Source organism: Polyodon spathula, chromosome 15 (assembly GCF_017654505.1).
Source record: "Polyodon spathula isolate WHYD16114869_AA chromosome 15, ASM1765450v1, whole genome shotgun sequence".
Classification (NCBI taxonomy): Eukaryota; Metazoa; Chordata; class Actinopteri; order Acipenseriformes; family Polyodontidae; genus Polyodon; species Polyodon spathula.
Genome location: NC_054548.1, coordinates 20,888,773 through 20,915,071, shown reverse-complemented (window position 1 = coordinate 20,915,071; position 26,299 = coordinate 20,888,773). Strand labels below are relative to the sequence as shown.

The window sequence follows — 26,299 nt, the reverse complement described above, 5'->3', positions numbered from 1 at the left end:
AGAAATAACATTTGCTGTATTTGTCTTGGTTAATGCTTGTTGGAAAATGTATTTGGAAAATTATACAAATACAAACTAATAATACGTTACTATGGCATATATAGCAAGGTAAATACATAAGAAGGTGTAAAAATATATTGCAAAAGCATGGTGAAAGCACAGTGAACACATGATAAATACAGCAGGCACAGGTTGATTCACAGATAGGAATCTGTAAATGTGTATGTCATGCACAGTGATATGTTTAGCCATTTGAAGTAACTATACTGCACATACTATTGAAATGTGCTGAATTGTACCGATTCAATATCTGTTTTACATCAATTTATATTTCTTTCTTTCCAATATAAGTATATGTCTTATGTCCCAGGTGATTTCATTGACTTTATCATCTTTGACAAAAACAAGAAATACACTTTATTTACAAAAAAAAAAAAAAAAAAACACATACATGTGTTTGTGCCTCAGTTTTCTAAAATGAACATGCATTTTTCTAAGATTACATTAATTATAATATTTAGCTGTTTGGGTCTAGTGTCGACGTGTAAAAAAAGAAAAACTTCAAAGACTGGAGTAAAATATGTCTCATTTATCTTTTTTGAAAAAGTGCCAAAATGCCAATGAATAGACATTCATATCACTTGATTTGATCCCATGCAAGGAAACCTATTCTTTAACAATTTGATTTGCATTTTGGAGTTTTTCTTTACTACACTTTTGCTCCAATGAAAAGTTACATTTAAACATTTAAAAAAGGACTTACATACACTTACATAAATACATACTACACAATGCAGCTGTATATGTGTGTACATAAACATACAATTGCATTGTGTTATATGCTAATAGTAGACAATTCATATTTTTAGACTTTCTGTATTTCCACTTTTCAGTTTCATGCCAGTCAGTTTCTACTGAGGGTTAATTAATTATGCTTATCGTACATATCCTACCCCATAGGCGCTGGAAGCGGGTAGTCCAACGGGCACAGCCGACGCACTCTTAAAAATGGGGGTGCCCATCCACTTTAACACACTGACACAGATAAGTCAAATAAATGACTTACAGACGACAACGGAACTGTGTTTATAGACCACAATCCCAACGTTTGCTAGCTGTGCCGCCAGCTTCTAGATTCGTCCTCTTGTAACACTACAGATCTGTTGAATCATTTGTCACCATTTCTGTTATCTGTGTCCGAATCAGTACATAACTATTGAAAGAAAAAAAAAAAAAACAACACATCTTGCTCCAACGTTCAGATAACAAGCTAATTATTATTATTATTAGTAGTAGTAGTAGTCGTAGTAGTAGTGTACTAGTATTGTTGTTGCAAACTTTAAATAACCAGTAGACAATAAATATATAACCTGCTTCAGTATTTGACGTAGTTGACTTCAATTGGATTTATTTCTCCATATAAAATACTTCATACCACACCCCCCCCACCCTCCGCGACCATGCCCACAAGAATCCAAAAAACACTTGTTTTCCTGTTTTGTAAATTGGAATCTAACCGCATCTCTGTTTGGATACAAATTTAAATATTACACTAAAATGAACACTGAATAAAAAAGGCACTATACAGTATTATGCTGGCTCACAGCGCTCGTTTTACTTATTTGTTTAAAATCCGTCAGCACATTTTTTACCCTCTTGCTTCTCTGTAGCGTGACGTAAGGGGATGAGCAGTTCTTGTTTACAGAAAGATGGCGCTGCACATGTATAACGTGGGGAGAAGCCGGGGTGTCATTCAGAATTTAAAATCAGCAAAACGAACATTTGGAACCGGACCGGAACCGGAGAAACAACAGAAACAGGTAATGGATTTACAAGAAACTTTAAATTATTGTTTCTCTCATGTGCGAAAGTTTGTGATATTATACACCACAGACCTCAAGGAGGTAAGTCTGTGTAGTTTTCCAAATGGGAAATACCTTCAGAAGTAATTTTACAGTTACACAGTTTCCACATCAAATGCTCTTTGTACGTGTATCTTGTGCACTACTGAAATATGAACTTTCTAGTGCACATTAGTTAATGTAAAGACTTGCACAAAGACTATTTTTCACCTATGAGCATAATTGCACCATAATATGTTTATTATGGCTAATGTGTACGACATAGATATACACTGTGGTTGTGTTGTGTTATGTTTGATGTGGACCTTTATTTGGTAATCAGATACTTCATCAAGATTTTGTGTGGAGAACAGTTAGGAATTCATTATCTTCAAATGTTTTTGTCTTTTGTTGCTGCAGTCAATTTGGGAGTAGCCGTTTTATTAATAAATGCTAATAAATGCCAACATGTTTTTCCAACTTTAATGCACTTTTTCAGAAAATAAGTTTTATGCAAGATCACCTATGATAACCATAAAAATATTTGTGTGTGTTTGTGTGTGTGTGTGTGTGTGTGTGTGTGTGTGTGTGTGTGTATATATATATATATATATATATATATATATATATATATATATATATATATATATATATATATATATATGACATTCTCTATGTGGGGAAACCTCCATGTTACATTTTGTGCTGTTCCATTTTCGAGTTATGATATTTGTCAATACAGTGGAATATCTTGAAAAACTAAGAACTGTTGGAGAGCAATTTCTAAATTTTAAAACAGTATTCAGTGTTCTATGAAAACTGTTTGATTGCAGTGTATTCAAATGTACTTGGTAATGTCACATATTTTGTGATCCACTATGTTTGTGTATATATATACACAACATGTAGATGGTTCATATTGAAGGGTACATAAGGACCTTTTTATTTTATAAGGTGTGTGTATGTGCAATTATTCAACAACAAGTATGGGAAAACGGAAGATCTCTGAGTCAATCACAAGAGGTTTGCAACTGGCTTGTCTCTTAACATAGTAGCTGCATTGAAGACTGCCTGTGGGGTGTTCTTGGAATAGTGACATTTGCAGAAAAGCAGAAAGCACAGGTCCAGCTGCAATGACGGATTGAGTTCTGCAACCTGTTGTGACAAATAACATACTAAAGTGTCCCAAATCTGTACGTAACAGAGACATAGACTATTCAGGTCGATAAAACCTGAAAGTGTTACAAGTCTCTGGGTTCTCACATTTGCAGGTAGCAACTTACCTTAGTATAGAAAAAAGGGTGCCATGTGCTTTATAATGTAGCATGCTGACTGTATTTGGACTCCATTATGGTTTCAGATTCACTTTTTCTACTTTCAGAACTGGGGCTGTCTATGTGAGTGGGGTATTTGACTTGTGTCTTGTGTATAAGACTATTTTAGGTTAAACTTGTGGTGACATTCTTTACCTTAAGCTGAGTGAAGGCACTGTCTATCTTTCTGTCTTTTTGTCACATGTATTTAGAGAAGCAACTATTCAGTTAAGACTTTCTAGATTCAGAATTACATTTTAATATGTGCATTTATACAGTAGGTCATTTTGAAATACTTCAAGTTAGTGAGGGCTCTAATTTTTTATTAACAGCTGTGGCAGGAGATTAATGTAACTTACATGCTTGTTTATTTAGAAATCGTGTTGGGTTTAGAAAGATAAGATCTATTCTTGCAATTGAAAATCGAGGATTTTTTGGAAGAGCTTTAATGAAAACATAATAAAACATAGGAAAAAATATTCTGAAAAAGGTGACAAGTTCTGGCTACAACCGTGACACAAAAGTGTAACCAAACAAAATGGCCCAATATTCAGTAACGATATACAACAATCCTTTATGTGCGAGCAAAGTTTTCAAGAAAGGTGTCTGACATAAACAGTAAATTGAGTTTGTCCATTAGCTGGTGTCATTGCACACAATGGAGCCATTCATAAGTGTTATTGAAAGTTAATTTTTCATGCCAATCACTTTACTTTATCTGGGTTTCTGTGTTACTGCACACCCTGGGCCTGTGACTTTTTACTGCTCGTAAATTAAAATGTGGAGTCCTGCTTTATTTATTTCAAGGTTTAAAAAAAAAAAAAAAAAAAAAAAAAAAATACAAATAGCAGTTAGCATTCAAACAATTCTGACACTCGAGGGAGTAATGTAGGTTTCATGTTAAATTTACAGCCCTTGCTATAAACCTTATAACAAAACACGTTATAAATATACAGTTGTCAGTGCAAAATATATTGCAATAGGGCCTATGCAGATTTTAGAATATAAGGTAAATAAAAACATTTAAGAATGTAAGTCAATTAGATAAATGTTTTGGCTTGTGTCCTCAGTGTAAGTTCTCAACCCAATTGCTGTTTGCTTTGGTAGCTGTTAGTCAAGATCTTGCAGTCAAGTGCAGGCACCAGGTAGGCTGTATGACATTGCCAATAGACTGTCCTCACCAACAACAACAAAAAAGTCAGTGTTTCTAATTATGTAGTGGATTGATTTGCTTGGAGGGAAAAAAAAAAGGTTGTAATAACTTCTCAATTCCTCTCGATTCAGGAGTAGACCTGACCCCCTCATTACCCAGCATGGCACGAACAGCGTTGGAAAGCTAATGGAGTGCTAACTCAAACAATGAGTCCCAAGGCGGACCTAACAATCATTAGAACATTTGCAGAAAACAAGGCCACTAATTATCAGGCTGTCCCTGCACTGTAGTGCAAGTAAGCTGCTTACGATTTGCCTTCTCTCACAAATGATGTATGAGCTGAGAGTTTCAAAGCTGCAGTGTACAATTTTATTGTTGGAACGTTAGCTAACCACCAGGCGTCTGTGTTTCGTTAAGAGGAGGTCTGTGAGAGCCGTCTGAGAAAGGTGCGTGCCTGAGCAGGGAGCCACATTGAGGCTCTCAACACAGCAGTAGTTGATTTACAGGAATAATTAAGTGTTGGTTTTCATTTCATTAATTTGCTGCAAGTGTACATACACACACAATACCCAGAGGTGTGATGTGCGTCAAAAAAATATGTGTAGGTTTAAGTCACTGTTCTAAACTGTCCAAACAGGGTCTGGTGCTTTTTAGGTAGTTGTAGACACTTGCCAGTTGACAGGGATGCAATTTTGATTTTCCCAAACCGAAACTGCCATTAATAAAAACAAACCAAAAAATGTTGTGCAATGTAAATATGCGTCAGCAATCTCAGCACATAGCCAGCTGCATTCTCAGGAGCTTATCACACACTTGCTACATGTAGATGGTTCATATTGAAGGGTACATAAGGACCTTTTTATTTTATAAGGTGTGTGTATTGGTTTGTTTATTTATTTTTTAAAAAATTTTTACCACTTTTTTAAAACTTTTAAATTACATTCCCTGCCTCAAGATGACATCCCATGAACCAGCATGGACCTCTCGGAACTACATTTCCCATCTTCCTCCTGCTCACTAGTAAATCCATCTCAGTATAGATGTATCTCCAGGCAGTTAAATGAGGCAGTCTTCCCAGCAACAACGAGTGGAAGCGACAGCGAGTGGGAGAAATACAGGCGTGGAAAAGTACTGAGCAGTTTAGAAGCAGTTTGAAAGCAGGCTGACGGCTGCAGAAGAAACTAAACTACAAAAAAACCCTCAACATGGACTTCAAGCCAGTAATCTGTGACACCTGCATGATGTGGGAAATCCGAGAAAACCCAGCGGAGCTAAACCAAGTGTGCGTAAAGTGCCGCACGATCCAGGATTTGCATAAACTAGTAAGTATGCTAGAAATGGAGCTGGAAGAAGTGAGACAGCAACAGGATCTTGAGGAACTGGCACACCCACAATTCATGGAAGTCTGCATCACCCGTAACAGACTGAAAGCCACAAGGGAGATAGAAGGTCAGAACAGCTGGGTTCAGGTAGGCAGAAGCAGGGAAAAAAAAGAAACTTCGTCAAACACAACCACCAGAAATCAAAACAACCAACAAATTTGAGTCACTTCAGAATTTTGATGAGCAGAACCAACAACAAGAGAATGAAAGGAACAACATCCAGGATCCCATTGACAGTGGTGACCAGACAGCAAAAAGAAGGGAGGTCATGATTGTTGGGGACTCCATATTGAGAAACACAGCAAGTTCAATTCGCAGTTTGGACCCCCTTACTACAACAGTGTGCTGCCTTCCGGGAGCCTCGGTCAAGCACATCACTGAGAACGTGGACAGGCTCCTAGAACGAACAGGAGACGACCCGGTAGTAGTCGTCCACATCGGTACAAACAACATTGGAAGAAACAGACCAAAATCCCTGCAAAACAAATTCAGAGAGCTAGGAAGGAAATTAAAAGAGAAAAACAAAACTGTGGTATTTTCTGGTATACTACCGGCACCTTGCAAAGGACCATATGGACAGCTGGAAATAATTAATCAAAACGCATGGCTGAAGACGTGGTGCACACGGGAAGGCTTCGGCTATCTTGATCATTGGACCACATTCTACAACGAGGACTATCTGTATAGACGGGATGGACTGCATTTAAATAACAAGGGAACCAGTCTACTCGGAGAAAAGATCCTCGAGCAGGTTCAGAAGCATTTAAACTAGAAAGGAAGGGGGGAGAAATCAACAAAAAAACAGAAGGGAGACCGCATCAAAACAAGAACAACAACTCAGGTAAGACAACCATTAAATGTATTTATCTAAATGCTAGAAGTATCAGAAACAAAATTCTAGAACTTGAAGCTACTGCACTAACAGGTAACTATGATGGGGACGAATATAATATTTGTGGATATACACTGTATAGGAAAGACAGGCAGGACAGAAGAGGAGGAGGGGTCGCGCTATACATAAGAAACAGTCTTGAAGCCCAGGTGTTAAACCTGGACAAAGAAAATAAAACCGAATCAATATGGGTCAGAATAACGGACAAAAATTCAAAGGGCATAATAATAGGAGCATGCTATAGACCGCCAGATTCAGACGGTGAGCAAAATAATCTGTTATACAATGACATTAGAAATGCGTGTAGCAAAGGAGAAGCCATACTAATGGGGGATTTCAACTTCCCCCAAATAAAATGGGAAAACCTAGTGGGTAGCGCGAAGGATGAAATAGAAATGGTGGAAATGACAAATGACTGCTTCCTAACACAATTTGTCAAGGCACCGACTAGAGGGGAGGCATGCCTTGATTTAGTCTTTTCAAATAACGAAGATAGAATAACTAAAACAGAGGTCAGAGAACCACTGGCAAACTCAGACCACAACATGGTCTCATTTGAAGTGTTTTTTAAAACCCCAAAAGTAATGACTAAAGCTAAGGTTTACAATTTTAGAAAAGCAAACTATGAAGGTATGAAACAGAGACTAACAGAAGTAGATTGGAGTAAAATAGAGAAAACACCCAAAGAAGAAGGGTGGTTGTTCTTCAAAAATGTAGTACTACAGGCGCAAAACAATTACATCCCTAAAGTAGACAAATCTAAATGTTAAACTAAATTGCCAAAATGGTTTAATAGATCAATTAAAAAAAATATTCAGTGAAAAAAGGCACTTTACAGAGCATTAAAAAAGGACCAAAAAGAAAGTACGCAGAAAGAGTACACAGAACTGCAAATGCAAGTCAAAAAGGAAGTTAGAAAGGCCAAGAGAGAAATAGAAATGAACATTGCTAAGGGGGCTAAAACCAATTCCAAAATGTTTTTCCAATATTACAACAGCAAGCGAACATTCAAAGAGGAGATTAAATGTTTAAGAGATACAAATGGCAAAATCGTAGATGAAGAAAAAAAAATAGCAAATATATTAAATGATTACTTTTCACAAGTTTTTACAAAGGAAGATACTGACAACATGCCCCACATGTCATCCAGTTCCTATCCAGTTTTAAATAACTTTAGCATAACTGAGGCAGAAGTGTTAAAGGGACTAGGAGCTCTTAAAATAAACAAATCCCCTGGGCCGGATGAGATCCTCCCAGTAGTACTCAAAGAAATGAAAGAAGTAATTTACAAACCGCTAACCAAGATCATGCAGCAGTCTCTTGACACAGGGGTGGTACCGACAGACTGGAAAATTGCAAACGTAATACCGATCCACAAAAAGGGAAACAAAACTGAACCAGGTAACTACAGACCAGTAAGCCTGACTTCTATTATATGCAAACTTATGGAAACTATAATAAGATCCAAAATGGAAAATTACCTATATGGTTCACAGGGTCCTGGGAGACAGTCAACATGGTTTTAGGAAAGGGAGATCGTGTCTAACTAACTTGCTTGATTTTTTTGAGGATGCAACATCGATAATGGATAATTGCAAAGCATATGACATGGTTTATTTAGATTTCCAGAAAGCTTTTGACAAAGTCCCGCACAAAAGATTAATTCTCAAACTGAATGCAGTTGGGATTCAAGGAAACACATGTACATGGATTAGGGAGTGGTTAACATGTAGAAAACAGAAAGTACTGATTAGAGGAAAAACCTCAGAATGGAGTGTGGTAACCAGTAGTGTACCACAGGGATCAGTATTAGGTCCTCTGCTATTCCTAATCTACATTAATGATTTAGATTCTGGTATAGTAAGCAAACTTGTTAAATTTGCAGACGACACAAAAGTAGGAGGAGTGGCAAACACTGTTGCAGCAGCAAAGGTCATTCAAAATGATCTAGACAAGATTCAGAACTGGGCAGACACATGGCAAATGACATTTAATAGAGAAAAGTGTAAGGTACTGCACGCAGGAAATAAAAATGTACATTATAAATATCATATGGGAGATACGGAAATTGGAGAAGGAATCTATGAAAAAGACCTAGGAGTTTTTGTTGACTCAGAAATGTCTTCATCTAGACAATGTGGGGAAAGCTATAAAAAAGGCTAACAAGATGCTCGGATACATTGTGAAAAGTGTTGAATTTAAATCAAGGGAAGTAATGTTAAAACTGTACAATGCACTAGTAAGACCTCATCTTGAATATTGTGTGCAGTTCTGGTCACCTCGCTATAAAAAAGATATTGCTGCTCTAGAAAGAGTGCAAAGAAGAGTGACCAGAATTATTCCGGGCTTAAAAGGCATGTCATATGCAGACAGGCTAAAAGAATTGAATCTGTTCAGTCTTGAACAAAGACGACTACGTGGCGACCTAATTCAAGCATTCAAAATTCTAAAAGGTATTGACAGTGTCGACCCAAGGGACTTTTTTCAGCCTGAAAAAAGAAACAAGGACCAGGGGTCACAAATGGAGATTAGACAAAGGGGCATTCAGAACAGAAAATAGGAGGCACTTTTTTACACAGAGAATTGTGAGGGTCTGGAATCAACTCCCCAGTAATGTTGTTGAAGCTGACACCCTGGGATCCTTCAAGAAGCTGCTTGATGAGATTTTGGGATCAATAAGCTACTAACAACCAAACGAGCAAGATGGGCCGAATGGCCTCCTCTTGTTTGTAAACTTTCTTATGTTCTTATGTGATGTCATAAAACAACAAAAAAGAAATACAAAGTGCCTATTATGCTGATGATGAAATTTTAATTCAAATAAACACAAATCAATGTTTTCTGAGTGATTCACACACTAATTGTCACAAAAATAAACTATTGGGGGCCTAGGTCAGTTTTCCAATGTAAAAATGGTATATAAAAAAAAAAATCTAATTTCAAAACAACTTAAACTTTCATAATGAAAAAATACAAAAGGGTAATTTTACAAAAAAATTAATTTTGAGTATTTTTTACTAAACTCGGTCACACACCACTGACTAATACATAGATTAGACGGAGGGCTTTGATGCCACCTTAGCGATGTCAGCGAAGGGAAAGTTACAAAAGGTAGATTTTCAGGCAAACTGGCTGAAGATTTACTCATGGGTAGAGTTTAATAGCGATAGTGGTTAAATTAGTTGTTCGGTCTGCAGTGTCTGCACAACTGTAGTTTGCTAACCGCTGTTGCAAAACCTGTACAAACAATGTGGCTTTGTGTATATATATATATATATATATATATATATATATATATATATATATATATGTGTGTGTGTGTGTGTGTGTATATATATATATATATATATATATGTGTGTGTGTGTATATATATATATACATATACACACACACACAGTGCCTTGCAAAAGTATTCAGACCCCTGACCAATTCTCTCATATTACCGAATTACAAATGGTACATTGAAATTTCGTTCTGTTTGATATTTTATTTTTAAACACTGAAACTCAGAATCAATTATTGTAAGGTGACATTGGTTTTATGTTGGGAAATATTTTTAAGAAAAATAAAAAACAGAAATATCTTGCTTGCATAAGTATTCAACCCCTGTGCTGTGGAAGCTTCCAGTTTGCACCGATGAAAGAAATTGCACTAATGAGGACACAATTACCTTACCATTGGCCTCCACCTGTGAACCATTAAAGTTGCTGTCACATTTTCTGGATAAAAACCACAAGCGTCCTCCAACCAACCTGAACAACCTGGAGCAAATTTACCAAGAAGAATGGGCCAAAATCACTCCGACACTGTGTGCAAAGCTGGTACATACTTACCCCAAAAGACTTAAAGCTGTTATTGCAGTGAAAGGTGGCTCTACCAAATATTAATGTGTGGGGGTTGAATATTTATGCAAGCAAGATATTTCAGTTTTTTATTTTTCTTAAAAATATTTCCCAACATAAAACCAATGTCACCTTACAATAACTGATTTTGAGTTTAAGTCTTTTAAAATAAAATATTGAACAGAACGAAATTTCAATGTACCATTTGTAGTTCAGTAATATGAGAGAATTGGTCATATATATATATAATTTTTTTTCAAAGCCACGTTGTTTGTACAGGTTTTGCAACAAACCTGGTAAGAATTTCTACAAAATGAATAATTCTCAACCTATTGTGTGTTTGTTTTTTTAGCATTGGTGTTTTGGGGGGGAAGAACAAAGAATTACAAAACAGCAAAGGTCATCAAAATGTCCATATAAATTTATTTACACTGAAGACATGAACGGGGTTAGAATGTGTATTGCATTCTAATTCCATTTTAAAGAATTGCATTTTTAAGCCCATTCTGTCACAATTCAATTCTGTCTAATTTATCCTTTCTGCAGTACTTGACAACTGTAAATTGACGTTAATGTTATTACTTTTATTGTCAGGGACAAATTGTTGTGCACCCATTTCTTACCTGAACATTAGGTCAATGCTAGAACACTTCGCTGCCGCTTTAGACAGCTCTTTTTCCTTCTTTCTTTTTAAACGTTTTTGATTTTGCATGGTGTTCACAGACGGAAAAATCACAAAGTGATTGTAATCGCTGGTATTCTACATGTCTCACAGTAGCGGGCAGTTTCACACAGCAGTGAGGACTATAATCTGCTTTTCAATCAATGTAAATTTCATTACTTGGTTTTAATTCAGTGCGCTCACGTGTTCATAAAACCTGGATTATGCATTTAATCCCATGTTCGTTTCTCACATCGCACTTGCTTCTTTCAAAACATATACATTGTCTTTACTTTCAAGTTGTATGTTTCTTTGTATTGCAATCTATTTTGGTTTCATGCAAGAAGGACATTTCTGTCTTGAGAGCAGAGCAAATTCATTGTCTGGTCGACATTGACTCCTTTATCACTAATAAATTTCAGTGAAGAAAACCCTCTCTGTGCTGCTGTAAGTGAAACACAGAGCATGCTCTGATACTGAAAGCAAGCCCTGTAGATTTTCATTTCTGGCTAATTCCTAGGACTGCGCACCGGCTATTCTTGACTGCTTGGTTATTTTTGGAATCGTTTCCTACCTTTCTACTGGGAATCCTGTTTTGATGTGATTTCAGCCTCATTAATCAGATTTTGGACACACGTTGTGTAGGCTCTGGCTCCTACAGCATATTTTTCTGCTTTTTTCCCTCTCCGCACAGTGTGAAGTGTGGAGGGAAATAATCAATCTTCCCTGTCTAAGATGTCAACCATGGATTTGATCAAATGCTCCTTTCTCTCTCTCTTTCTCTCTCTCTCTCTCCCCCTTAGACTGCATCATTTATTTTTCCCTCTATCTCACACTAGCTTACAATCAGCTAATGTTTATCATTGTGTGGGGATTGCTGGTAATGATTTCCCTTTATATCTTTAGGGTTATATTAATGAACAAAATGAAAACTTGAAGAGTAGACATAGCTTAGATTAGTTTCTCGTTGCAGTGGGCAGAATGGCTCTGCACTGTGGCGCTGTGAGCAAGTCCCAGCAGGGTACTGAAAGCAGGAGACTGGGAGTGTGGAAAGCAGTTCAGAGCTCAATCACATTTGGTTGGGACTTGGGCTCTTCACTAGTGGGAAGGAAGGTTATACAGCTGCCCTGGGGGGCAGGAAGATGAGAGACTTGAGCTTGGCATATACATGTAAACCAACAGTTGGGCAGACACATGCTGTTAATACAAAAACAGCAGGCATTGACAGGTGGGCAAGAGGTGAACTTACAGCTTCCCTCATCAAAGTTTATCGTGCGGCTAGGTGTTTGAGGTATCTGGAGTGATCTTGCATGTGGGTAATTCCAGTCATGTCTCATGGACATCTGCAGTTTTGTAACCATAAAGGAGTGTATCGTGTTTCTCTGAATGCTCAGTGGTAATTTCTTTCTAAGAAATTGTTTACTTGCATTGTTTTGCTGCTTGCTAAATTCATCAGCCCTGTCTTATTCCTTCTGGTAAAAAAATTAAATCTGGAAACCTTTTTGATTAATTTTCTACTGTAGCAGCTTCAAGGCTATTTTGTGGTGAATGGGTAACATTTGCATATTTCTACCTTGTCCATTTGTGATTAAACTTTCTAAGGACCATCTTTTAACGCATGTTATTGAGTGTATTATAATGTGCTAATGTTACACTTTAGCTTACTGGCTTCTGTACTGTTTTCACTATTTAAATTTCAAATGCATGTTCTTCTCTTTTTTGAAAATCTTTCCTTCATGTTGGCTTGCACCTATTAGAGCCTGTTTATCATAAAAGAGACATCTACAATCAGTGTGTTGGCAAAGCTGGTTGTAGGGTGTTTGTTATTTGTTTTTGGTGAAAACTGCAAAGACATGGTTGGAAGGTTTTTTAATTCTTGCATATTGATGGCATGGACTGGGTTCCATCATTCTTCAGAAGAACAGGGTAACAGCAAAGCTCTACAGGAATTTGTGGCGGACCAGTTTCATTACTGCTGAATTGAATGGCTTCAGGGTGACTCCTCTATACACTCTATAGAAGCTGCTCCCAGCTGGTTTTAAGAGCATCTGTCCAGATCTGAATATTATTTTCAGGATTTCTAAATAGTAAACAGTAGTAAAGCAGTACTGTTTGTTTTGCATGCAAGCGAGGAGTTGAGAGATTGCATCACTGATGGGGCATGTGCCGTGCACTGCCTCTGTCTCCTGGGAATTCCTCTTGTTTTTGTTTTTTTTTGGCAGCTTTACTGTACCTCCTTGCTAGCCACATTCCTGCTTCATGATTTCATTGTACCAGGCATTGCTGTGCTGCCAGGGAGACACTGGACCCCTGCTGATTTCCAGCACACATACACAAAAGAAAATATTTGTCTAGTGCTTAGAAGACATTGTGATTTAATTTTAGTTTGGGGAAGGATCCAGGGTCCATCCCCCCCTCCGTCCCCCCCCCCCCCCCCAAAAACATAGAAAAAAACAAAATATTGGGTGCTCTGGTGGATGACTCTACAACGGGGGTGAGGGAGTTGGCCCTTCCAGTCCTGGTCTTTGTTCCAATCCTAATTTAACCAATTAAACCTCCATCGATACCCTGTAGTAGTTAAATGATTTCATTTTACTGGATAAACCTGGAGTGGAATGGCCCTCTAGGACTGTGAGTGGACACCCCTGATCTACAATATATTCTGTGCCACGGTTAGGGATTTCCCCAGACAGTCAGAGATCAACAGCAGTGTTTTTTTTCAGTTGACTAAAACAAAAACTGGTATGTATGGTAAAAAAAAAAAATGACTGAATGCAACAAAAGTGTTTGCAAGGTGATCGTGCCACACGGAACAGTGTGTGGTAGTGAGCTGTCTAGGAAAAATTCCACCAACTTAAAAACTCACTTGCGACGTAAGAACATAAGAGTTTTTAGAATTTTAAAAAGAAGGAGGCAGAAAGACAAACAAGTGAGAAACCGGGCATCATACACAAGATACACCAAGCACTACGAATCCATCCTCATCGCCATCATCATCATCATCATCACATACCGGGGACATAACCTGGTCTTTGGACTCAAAGCAACACAAAAGACAAGCAATCACACTCCCAGATATGCTCATAAATAATAGTATACTTACAAGACTGGTCGACGACGATGCATTTAAAGACTTTTGTGGAACACTTAACCCAGAATTAAAAATACCTGGTGACTCGTATTTTCAACATTTACAATACTAATAATAATCACAACTATACTGACTGTTTTCAGTCCTTTTTAAAGCAGATTTTGAGCTCAAGAATATACAGTAGCCTCTAGAATTAATCATACCCTTAATACACTAACTGGTTTTAGCAAAATAAATGTAATACAGTATTTGTTGCATAAATAAAGGAAAACATGGAAATTGTAAGAGTATCAATACCAGACATCGCAAAAACATATCTATCCAAAATAATAATCTTAATATGTAAAAAAGAAAGTTTGTCTGTCTGTCTGTACCTTTATACATTCAGACTGCGTACAACCAAACTTTGCATGGCCTCCTCTTTCATCCAGGGGAAGGTCGAGGGCTATGTTTGGTTCCAAAATTTTGACCCCTAGGGTACTTTATTTAGTAACCCCATTGCTGGATTACTACAGTAGCCATGTATCTCAAATGAAAGAAACTCATGGTGGGTTCTTCAGCTAGTTGCATATAATTCTAAAAACAAGATGTTTAAATGTGTTCTCACACTGTAAATTAAAATGCAGTTATTCTGGACAGATTTTTTTTTGACTACATAATCTTACAATCGTAATGAGTGTAAAAAATAAAAAAAAACACTGGTGCAGAGGACTATACAATAGGAACTCTCTACCATTCTTTGTAGGATCTGTGGAAATAAATTCAATGATCAGGGACAAAATGGAGAAGGCAAAAGACTCAGTCAAGGAGGTCATTGCCTCAGCCCGGAGATTCACCATTGCCGTGGACATTTGGTCATAAAAGGGTCTGTCAGCATCGTTCTTGGGTGTATCTGCATGTTTCTTTTATCCTGTTAGGAGGCTCAGCACATCCTAATTAATTTGCACAGCCTCAGTCATCCTTACACAGGGAAGATGACTGCTGAAAAACTAGAGTCCAGTTTGAGAGAACGAGGAATCAGTCCAAAGAAGGAGTGGTGAAGGCTGTTAAATGCCTGTCCCATACAGATGAAGACTTTGACTCAATGGAGTCAGAGTCTGATGACAACATTGAGGGTGAAGTCCCTCAAGAGGTGTTGCAATTTCAGAGGTTTCCATGTTTTCCTCACTCTTTGCAGCTGTGTTCAAAGGACTTGAAAAGCATGCTAGCTTCTCCTGTCTAGCTTCTCCTGTCTCATGGGAAGGCAAACCAAAAGCTCATAGAAAAATGTGGGAAAACAGTGGTTTGTAGACTGCCAAACAAGATGGAACAGCTCCCTAGACCTCATTCAGTGTCTGCTGGAGGTCAAGATGGAACTGAATGAAACTTTAAATGAACCAGCATGGGATTCATTGCTTGCTAGTGAGTGGTCAAGACTTGAAGATTTAAGTCACCTTCTTCAGCACTTTGCAGACCACACAAACCTTCTACAAAAAGATAGCTTTGCTTTAGCAAATGCCCTCCCAGCAATACTGGATTTGAAATGTCATTTGTAGGACACAAAACACAACATGCTCAGACATTGCTTGCCTAATTCCTAATGGGATTGAAACCATTCTACAGCCTAGTTGTACTGGATTTCAAGTCTTTCCAGCAGCTGCCTGTCTGATGGCTTCTTCTGTGGCAATACTCCTATTCAATCCAGCATTGGAAGAGCTATTGAATGCAGCAAAAGCCTACATCATGGGACTGGCAGCTGTTGATTCACCAAGTGAAGCTGAGATGAGAAATGTGGAATCCTCATCAACTGCTTCTCCACCCCCACTTCTGAAGAGCTTTAAACATCTGGCAAAAAGGCTCATGCCTACTGCTGGTAGACCAACAACAGGGAGTACAAGTGATTTGGAAAAATATATTCTGGACTCTGTTACTTTTTGGCAAAACAGGGAGAATGTGTACTCTATAATATAAAGCTGGGCCTAGACTTGTGTGTCGCCCCTGCCTCCCAGGCATAAGTGGAGCGGATTTTTTTTTCTGTTTGTGGGGACCTTACAGCAAGAAAGAGAAACAGAGCTGGATGTACTCTTGAAACCAGGGTATTTTTTAAACTGAATCAAAACATTCTGAAGTCTCTGACTGACTGACTTTCCAAAATACATGGAGAAATGTGATAAATTGTTGAAATTATGTTTTTTTTTTTTTTTGTTTGTTTATTTTTTGAGACGTGACCTCAGTTCTGTACTGGGCTGTAAAACTTAAGTTTTTAAACTATTTAATTCGAATTAAAAGTAAATGATTATTGTTGAGAACGAAATAAAAATGAAATAAAAATCTTTTGAAACTAAATATTAACTGAAACTGAAATTATGTAATCGATTGAAATACTAACTAAATAGAAACTAAATGTTGACTTTTGACCCCCCCCCCCCCCCCCCCCCAAAAAAAAAAAAAAAAAAACTGAAACTGAAATTAAACTCTGGAACTGAAAAAAAGCACTGATCAGCAGAGGGTGAACTGTCCTCTTCATTGAACTTGCTAATGTTCTTTTTGGCAGTCCAGTGTTTTGCAGTCATGTCTTTTACAGGCTGAATGAGCAACATCATAGTAGTAAGATGTGCTTGCAGTGTGTAATGTATTAAACATCCCAGTGCATATGTTTATGTAAAATCTTTTGTGTCTGCATCTCAGACATTTGTGTAACATAAATAGAATGGCAGAATTTACCAGGGACCTTGACCTCAAACCTAATATGGCTGCCATAAACACACTTCAAGTTTGTTATGCTACACTAGGCAGTTTTATTGTCCTTTTGAAGCCATTTTGGAATCTGCATTCATTCAAATCATTCTGTTTTCAAATTACACTGTGTTGCTGAGCAGATGCAGAGTTTAAACATACTTTTTTTTTTTCCCCCATACATTGTACCTGTTGCATAACTTGTTATGTGGGTTTGTTCGTTTTTTTACACATGTATCCCCTATGTCTCTAACATTGTATTTTGCATGCAAGGTTTTAGAACTCTTTATTGCACTTCCAATAATGCAAATTCTGAATACACTGAGCATAATAACTTTGTATTAACTGTATAAGATAGATTCAGGATTTGTTAACTGTGCCCAAAGAAAAGAGAAAAGTTGTCCCTAAAACAGTAATACATGATGTAAATATTTGTAATGGCCAGTTTGCATTGTTTCTGGGTTTTGGGCCATGTATGTCGTTTTCAGAGAGTGTCTATGTATAGACCCAGGCAGCCAATCAACTAAGAAACGGTCAGGGGGCATTCATTTTAAAAACATGTGAAACATGTAGATCCCCACAATCCGCAGGTCCTTTAGCAAGGATTTAAAAGCCAAGCAGCTGGAACTGTGTGTGAACCTTTAAATGAGTGCTCCTGCATCTGCCATCTGGCAACTCGCATCCTCTAACCTGGTGCATTTCCAGTTTAGAACAGGGTGACTGCCCAATGGCTATAAAATATCTCATAGAATGTGTTTTGTACATTCCCAGTGTGCCACGATGCTTATTTAAAGAGCCTCTCTAGTTGGCCTCTCTCTCTCCACTGGCACAGCAGTAGTTTTGACTTCAATACAGCCCCAGGATTGATTTTACTGGGCCAACTGCACACATTAGTCAGTCATCCAGACACAGCTCTAACACTGACTGGCTATTATAAGTTATAAATTGTCTGCAATTCTGGCTAAATACTGTGTGCCTTGTTCAAATAAATGCTGTCTTTTTTTTTTTTTTTTTTTGTGTGAAGGTGCTGATTTCAATGTGAAGACATTTTCTACATTGAAAAGAGTGTTATAGTTAAAAGGCATCATCTGTGAATTGACCACAAGGGGTTGTTTTCTGTCTTTTGCTTAACCACTGTTCCTGCTTTAAGATTTTTCTAGCCTAATTAATTTAGTTGGGTAGTTTTGAAGTTCATCATTACTCTAGATGCTATTGAGGTGCCAAGTAAACCTGGACACACAAGCACCACCTGCTTTGCACATTTGCCAAGGCACTTCACCCCCCTGCTGCTCTTGTTTTTGTCTTGTGCAGATCGCTTGCAGTCATGTTTTCTCTGGGATCCAGCCTACAGGGATTCCACACCTGGGAAATTACCTGGGGGCTATCAAGAATTGGGTCACCCTTCAGGAGCAATATAGCTGTGCCCTGTACAGCATTGTGGACCTGCACTCCATCACACTACCTCAGGATCCTGCAGCTCTGAGACAGAACATACTGGATATGACCGCCAGCCTCCTCGCCTGTGGGATTGACCCAGAGAGATCCATCTTGTTTCAGCAATCTCAGGTCAGAACTAGTGGTAACTCTAGCTGGTCCACTGACAATTTATTTCTACTGTCCCGTCACTGTGTCAAGAAATGATATGAATTGCACAGTGCGTATTTCCTTGTATTGAAATATCCCTGTCATCTGGTGAACTTCTCCTCTTCACAAACCAACTGTATAAAATATGTTGTATTTTTGGAGTGAATACTGAACATTTGATAACTATAATAGAAAAGGGCAAAATAAAGTAGGTGAAATAAACTATTGTTATACAAATGCTAAAAAAAAAAAAAATATTAATCAAAAATATGAATTAAAAAACAACACAGGTTCCATCCAAAATTGAGTAATGTCGTATGCCTGTAAGCAAGTCTTTTTTTTTAAAAACCATTTCAATATAAGCTAATTGTTTGTGTTATGAATCTCATGGTCTGGTAGGGTTGCTGGTTCCTGGAATGGAAATGTCTGGGGTTTTTATTGTTTGTTAACTTAATGTCGCATATCTTGGCACTGTTGGGGACCTACAATTGAAAACAAACAAAGTGCATTCCATATATAAAAATACAAAGTGTACCCAAAGAAAACACTTTACTTCATTGAAACATAGTGACTGGATGAAATCAAGTGACTTAAGAGTTCATTATAGCTGAAGGGGGTCGTGGAGAGGAGATGACTTTTTGGTTGTAAATGAGGAACTCTCCACACTCATTAGAACATGAATCTTCAGGAAACCACGTTTTTACTGTATGTATTTCTCTGAATTGCCAGCTGTAATTAATAGATCTGTCTAAATTTCAGTTGGCATAAAAATATAATTTCTCTGTTATTATTAGTGGTACAGTATGCATCAATCCAATGCTTACATTTCTGGATTTGGCACAGATAATAGTTGGATCACAAGTTTAAGTGGGTCAAATTTACCATAAAAAAATCTCGCTCAGTTAACACTAGCTAGCTCCAGTTTCAGTGTTGGCCAAAATACCAAATATGCAGAAACTGTACCAGATGGTGTATCTGCTGCACAGTATAATGGCACTGTGGAACTGAATACACTTGAACAAAAATACTTTTTAAAAAAGTATCAAAATAACTCTGTATAGCTTCCAAACATTTGACATCCTCCACTTCTGTAATCTTCTGAAAAGAAATATGTATAAACAAAAAAAAAAGAAATGGATTTCCTTCTCAACAGTATAGTCAAAACGTAGTGCATGGTTTGTTTTTGTAAAATTGGCTAGATTCACTGTAGACAAAAAATATGCACAATTTAAATAACTAGTTCCAACCTGTGGGTTGAGGTAATAACAAATCAACACCATGGACTGCTAAAATAAAAACAAAGAAGTAATCCTGGTCTTGAAAAATACTATATTGGTTCAAAGTATGACTTAATATTGAAGTTGTGCCTCATGTTTTATACTGACATGTACGGTATTTGGCTTTCTAACTTTAAATGGAGGAGCTGTCCTGTATTACCTACTATTAAGCATTTGCTAAATCTGTCAAAAGTTTATACTTTGTTCCTTTAAAAAAAAAAAAAAAACGTCACAAAGCTAAATGTTAATATTTAAATACAGTGGGTATGGTTTATCAATGCAAATGAGTGATTTTTTGTTTAATTAAAATAACATTGGTAATCTTACAAAACAAATAACAAAAAGTCCTCGAGGTATTTGTTACCAGTTATGTAATTAACAGTTTTTCTTTACTTTCATTTAAATAAATAAATAACTAAATGATGGAAATTGCATTTTAGTGGAAATACTGTATTTATTAATGGTTTTAATAAATATGAAACAGGCTTTTTGCTGTAAAATAAATTATACAAATGGTGCCAAGGCTAAATAAAGTTTACTTGAACTTAATGAAAATAACAAAATAAAAACAAAATAAAATTGATAATTCCACACAGCCAGACCAGATTTGACACTCATTTACTTATTGTTGTAGTCTGAAATTTACATTAGAGTTCTGGAAAAAGCTGGGTGTAATATTTGATAAATAGGCTATGACTGAAACTAAACTACTTCCCTTTGTTTATCTCTTTTTAAATGCAATATTTTATGAAGACATTCTTTTAATGAATGTGATATGAGTTTTCTGGGTATATTTAGGCTTGAGAAAAAATGTATAAACCTATTTTTTTTTCTTTTGTATTTATTATGAGAAATAGACTCTTATTCTAAATTGTTTCTAGGGGAACCTAAGTTGAGACCTGCATTTTTGTTCAAAATATCTTTTTCAGAACTAGTCTTGTACAAACTAAGTCTTTTAAAAGGCTATTTATAGAAAATAGGTCTCTCTCTTATAAGAATTTTTGTATTTTGTTGCAGTAACTTGTCTTTTTTTTTTTTTTTGTGCTACTGCACTTTAGGTATAAGAACACACTGAATTGGGCTGGATCCTAGGCTGCTTCACCAGCATGCCTCACCTTAGACATTTACCTCAGTGGAAGGTAACTATTTAAAATTATGCATTTACTAACTGTTTTCAGTAAAAAAGATACTGGAAAGGGTCACTGTCACCTGGTGGAAAGAGTGCCTCTAGTGGGATCTAGCAGAACTGCACAAGGAAGAATTTCGAGGCCCACCACCCATTTTCTAACATTTTGATGTCGTCCACAGCCGCCTTTTCCATGAAAATGTCCCATTTGGGAAGGCAGATATGTAATGTGATGCAAACCGCTATTCATTATTTTTACTTGCTTATCTGCCGTGTCATTATTTTTTTCTCAGATGAAGAGTGGGGAAAAAAAATGAAGGCAGTGTGGGATTATTCACCTACCCAGTACTGCACTCTGCTGATATACTTCTATACAAGTAAGATCATGTATAGTTGTGTTTTTTGATTGTACAGCCCAGCAATGTTTTTATTCTCTAACATTTGGAAGTTGGTATTTGTGTATGGTGATCTCTGCCAACATCAGCCCTCACTAATCCCAGGCTACTGAATCATTATAAACCTTTTTATTCATTCCAGTACCATATGGTATAAACCCAAGGTATGAGTGGTATTATATGCAAAAAAAAAAAAGTGAAAGTGCAGTAGTAGATAAGACTTCAATGAACTGCACCTGAGCGCAGTATTAATACCATTTCACTTATGTAATGTTTATCATAATATATATAGTATTAAAAAAAAAAGTCAGTCCTATTAACAAGTTAGAGCTGAAAATAAATAGAACCACACAGCTTAAAATCCCTTTCTGATTGTTTTGTTTTGTTGTTGTAAAAGGTCCACTCATGTGCCAGTTGGAAAAGATCAGGTCCAGCATTTGGAGCTGGCTCAGGACACAGCTTGCATATTTAACTACAAGTATGGAGACTTCTTTCCAGTTCCTAAACCACTTTTGAGTAAGTTATTTGAACATACGATTCTCTTTTACTGTGTATTTAAGGCAAGTACTCTGCACAAGTGTACTACAAAATGTCAACGTCAGAGCCTCAGAAACTAACCTTGGTCAATCCAGAGAACTAAAAGTAGCATCATAAGTTAACCTTCTTATGGCTGGTTTCACATGCCCTGATAAGCACTAATCTTTGACCACCTCACCTAAGGTACCATTAGGCAGTCCAGGATTTGTGGTAGTTCTGTGAAACTAGCCTTTAGTGTTGTATTGTTCGTCAAAAAACAGTGTTGCTGTTCTTTAAGCCTTGATGCATGACATCACAAAGCAGCTGCCTGTGAACATCCTGCAGCCAATCCCACAGCTTTCAAAAGTAGATGAGAGAGCCATGCTGCAGCTGTAATGGAAGAGACCATGCAGAGGTCAGAATGTACCTACTGATAAAAAATAAAATTAACCAGCAACCCCAATACTGACATCTTGTCAGTGGAGAATAGTAACGTTTGGATTATCTGCTTGAATAATGATACTTTGCTTTGTGTCATGTTGGTGTGCAAATGATGTATTATTGAATTGTTGCAGCTGATTATTTAGAAATGTATTTAGAGTGTTCAGCGCTGGGAAATTTTATATTACCGTAAAGCCACGGGGGCACTAGTCTACCCGTTTGCTAGAAAAACGTAGAAAGGGATACTTAGTGATGTACAAGCTACAAGTTTCAGGCAACTTTATTGCAAGCAACTGTATCAAAGGACTGTTCATTCTGTACAAAAAACATTACATCATAGAATAAACCGGCCAGTGAAAATGATGTAAAAAGTCATGTGACTGGCTTCTTCGCTGTCGAAAAAAGTAGAAAAAATGAATGTGGAGCCGGTGTGGGATATTGTGAGCGAGATTCTTCTTATCGATTTTTTTTTCAGACGGATTTATTTATTTATTTATTTATTTTATTTTTTTTATAAAGGTTGTATAAATAAGTAGGTAAGTGTTAATCAGCTCATTCCTGGTAGTTAATGATCAATTTGTCAGTTAATGCCACAAGATATAGTGGAGCAGCATTAAAGTCAGCACAATTGTTAATATTATATTCCTTGATACTTAAGAATAGTTTATTTTGTTATATTGAAAAACAAATACTGGTAAATTACGTAGACACTAAAAAACACCAATAAACTTTTTGATAGGATTGTCTTCTCTGTGTTGTCCATCCACATTCTAGCTACAATTTCTACATGCTCTAAAGCTCTAGTGTCCCCTGAAATTTGATGTAACAACAACAATGTAGAATCAACAGCTTCCATTCTGCATTTTATAGCAACATGTGAACTAGTACCCCTTTGGCTTAAGTATTATATGAAAATGTTAATATTACAAGTTTTAATGTCAAGTGTCTGTTACTAAATATAGCTTAAGGCCTATTAGTTGTATTGATCTTTGCTGCAAGTGTGAACACACAAATAACTCGGTTGATATTCTGCAAAGGTGTACTCTAGATGAAGGGATGTTGCAAGTCTGTCTTGTTGAAAACAGCAATGAAAGGTACTTGAAATGAACCAGGAAGATAAGAACGTGATTGAGAAGTCTAGTCCTTCTCACAGGAATTGTTATAATGAATGAAGATGTGATACTGGCTCTTTAAGGCTCTGTTATGATGTTGGCCTGAGAATAAATTAACCTTGTAACATATGTTGTGCTGATGTTATGACAATAGACCGCCAAAGGAAATTTGCTTTGCAACCACCAACCCAACACAACAAAAAGTTATTTTTTAAAATTACTTACTGGGTTGTTACTTACAATAATGTGCAAGACATAATGTTTTTGTATTAATATTTTCTAGCATTTAGTGTATTCAGAATATCTTTTTGAAAAAAAAAAGTAGAAACAGTAATTTGTATATGTGACAAAACCTAGGATACTAACTGTCAAGTATTATTATACTTTCATCCAACCTGATTAGATCCTGCACTTGTTTACTTGATTTTAAATAAAGAGATAAATACAGAATTCTAACCTGGTCATTTCTGTCAAAGACAGTTATTGTCAAACATGATAGATGTACAAAGTGCATAACAACAGGTTAAATTAACCTTTTTTTTTGTATTATCTTTCAACATTTAAGCATACGGTTGCAGTTAACCAAAAAAATACATAAATAAATAAAAAATAAATTCGAAATATGTTTTAAATCCAAATTGTTTATGATTTACAATTTCCTTATGGCAATTTATTTATTCCGGGGGAGGGGGGGAATATATATATATATATATATATATATATATATATATATATATATATATATATATATATATATATATATATATATAATTTTTTTCTTAAACTTTCTTTTGACAGTGAAAACCTTGACTAGTTACAGAATCTGTAAAATGATTTTTAACTAGCCCACTGGTTTCCAGTATAATATGTCCTGCTGCAAGTATTTAAACCAGTGATTTTGTATGTTTCTCTCAAAAGGCTGTTTTCTATTTTGTGAAAATTGAGAAAATCACCTGATTGAGAATTTTTTTTTCTTTTGTAAACGCAGGTGAAACAAGAAAGATAAAATCCTTGAGGGATCCCACAGCCAAAATGTCAAAGTCAGACCCTCCAGAAAATAGCCTCTGTCAGCATTACTGACACTCCAGATGATGTCATACTAAAATTCTGCAAGGCAATGACAGACTTCACTTCTGAAGTGACCTTTGACCCAGATGGACGCCCAGGGGTCTCCAACATGGTTGCCATCCATGCCGCTGTCTCAGGGGTGACTATGGATGAAGTGGTTCGCCAAAGCAAAGGACTGGACACTGCCCAATACCAACAAGTGGTGGCTGATGCAGTCATACAGACATTTTCACCAATCCGAGAAGAGGTAGAGAGACTCCGGGCTGATCCAGGATACTTGAAAGAGGTCTTAAGCCAGGGGGCAGAAAAGGCAAAAGAACTAGCCATTGCTGTGTATCGGGATGTCCGAAGACTTATTGGGTTTTGCTAAATGGAACAGCTTAATATACATGTACAAAATTAACTTGCATCTGAAGATGCTATAGACCGGGATTCATTGCTGAGTAATGCAGTATGTCTGTTTTGAATATCTGAGATTTAACGAAAATGTAAAATGTCAAGCTGCTGTCATGCGTCTTTGGTGCCTGTGGTTTCTGAACACAGAACAGGATCATCGTTGATGTACAGGCAATTGCTGTGTTTTCTATATCAAGGGTTAAAGCTGTGAGATGTGACATCTCATATCCATTGGGCATGCAGTTGAATCCAGTTTTACAGACGAGGCACAGTAATGTATAGTTACTAAGCCTTGATGCTTTCCAGATGCTGCTGCACATTCAGAGATGTAAAGATATCTTGATCGGGGGATTATTTTACTTGCTTGGTTTTATTCTGTAAGTGATGTTATTGTTTCTGACTTAAATGTATCTCTATAATCGACATTAAGGAAAGTCTCAAATCAGTAACTGACAGCTCTTTTATGGATGGACGTAAAGCAATTTCCAGAGGGAGTTTTATATGTCACAGCTGTAAGCAAATGCAATGAGAGATTTCATGCTTGCAGGATACATACTGTATATTTACAGCAGTAACACAGGGTTCAGATGGCACAGAACATAGTCCATGGAAATGCACACAGACCGCTAGATCAGCCAGAATATAGTGGAGCCTCTGTGGGAGTGCATATTTTCAAATCCCTTGCTAAATTATTGGTCATGTAACTCAGTCAGTGTTTAAAACTAAAATAATGTGTATCCATGCTATTCATAGTAAATGCAAAAACTGAGCAAGGGAATTACAGTTCTGTATACAATGTATATAAACTTTAAAAAAGACTTTGTAAGCTGGTGTAATTTGACAGTGTTTTTTTTTTTTTTTTTAACCCACAATCATGAATCACAACATATGTCACTAATGACTGAAACTGACTTTCCCAGTGTTACTCCGAAGGGACTAGATGATCAAATTGACAGAGTTCTCCAATGAATTTAAGTTAATTCTGGCTAATTCAGTTATGGTTTACACAAAGATAATTGGGTATAGAAAAAATAACAACGCATCTTTTGTATGGAAATCATGCATGCATAATAACTACTATTAATAAAATTATTTCATAGCCGAGTACACTTGCATACAGCAAGCATTTAATAACCATTAACTCCAAGTACTGTAAGATATTGTAATGTGTCTTCTGTTTGTTTTCTTTTTCCTTCTGGAACATTGTATGTTCAGCCCATCTTGTGGTAATGTTTCCCCACCCAGACCCTGTTTAATAATGTTTATCTAGTCTTCTTGAAGAAGAAAAGTACAGTTCTTTCCATCTGGACTTTTTCCCAAATGTTCACGGGTGTAGAGCTAGTAGTGCTTTTTCATACGCACACCAAGTGAATGGCTGTGCACTATGAAAAATGCAATTGCTGGAAATTGCAGAAGCTTTGTTAAGATGTTATGTAAAGATATTGCAGATCTTTTGCTCTTCTCTGTGTGGATAGATAATTGGTAACTACTTC

General features: G+C 36.7%; 1 pseudogene; it reads left to right on the top strand.

Annotated features, from left to right (window-relative positions):
- The first annotated feature begins 1,718 nt into the window (after positions 1–1,718).
- LOC121327539 lies at positions 1,719–26,045 on the top strand (annotated as a pseudogene).
- Positions 26,046–26,299: the final 254 nt, after the last annotated feature.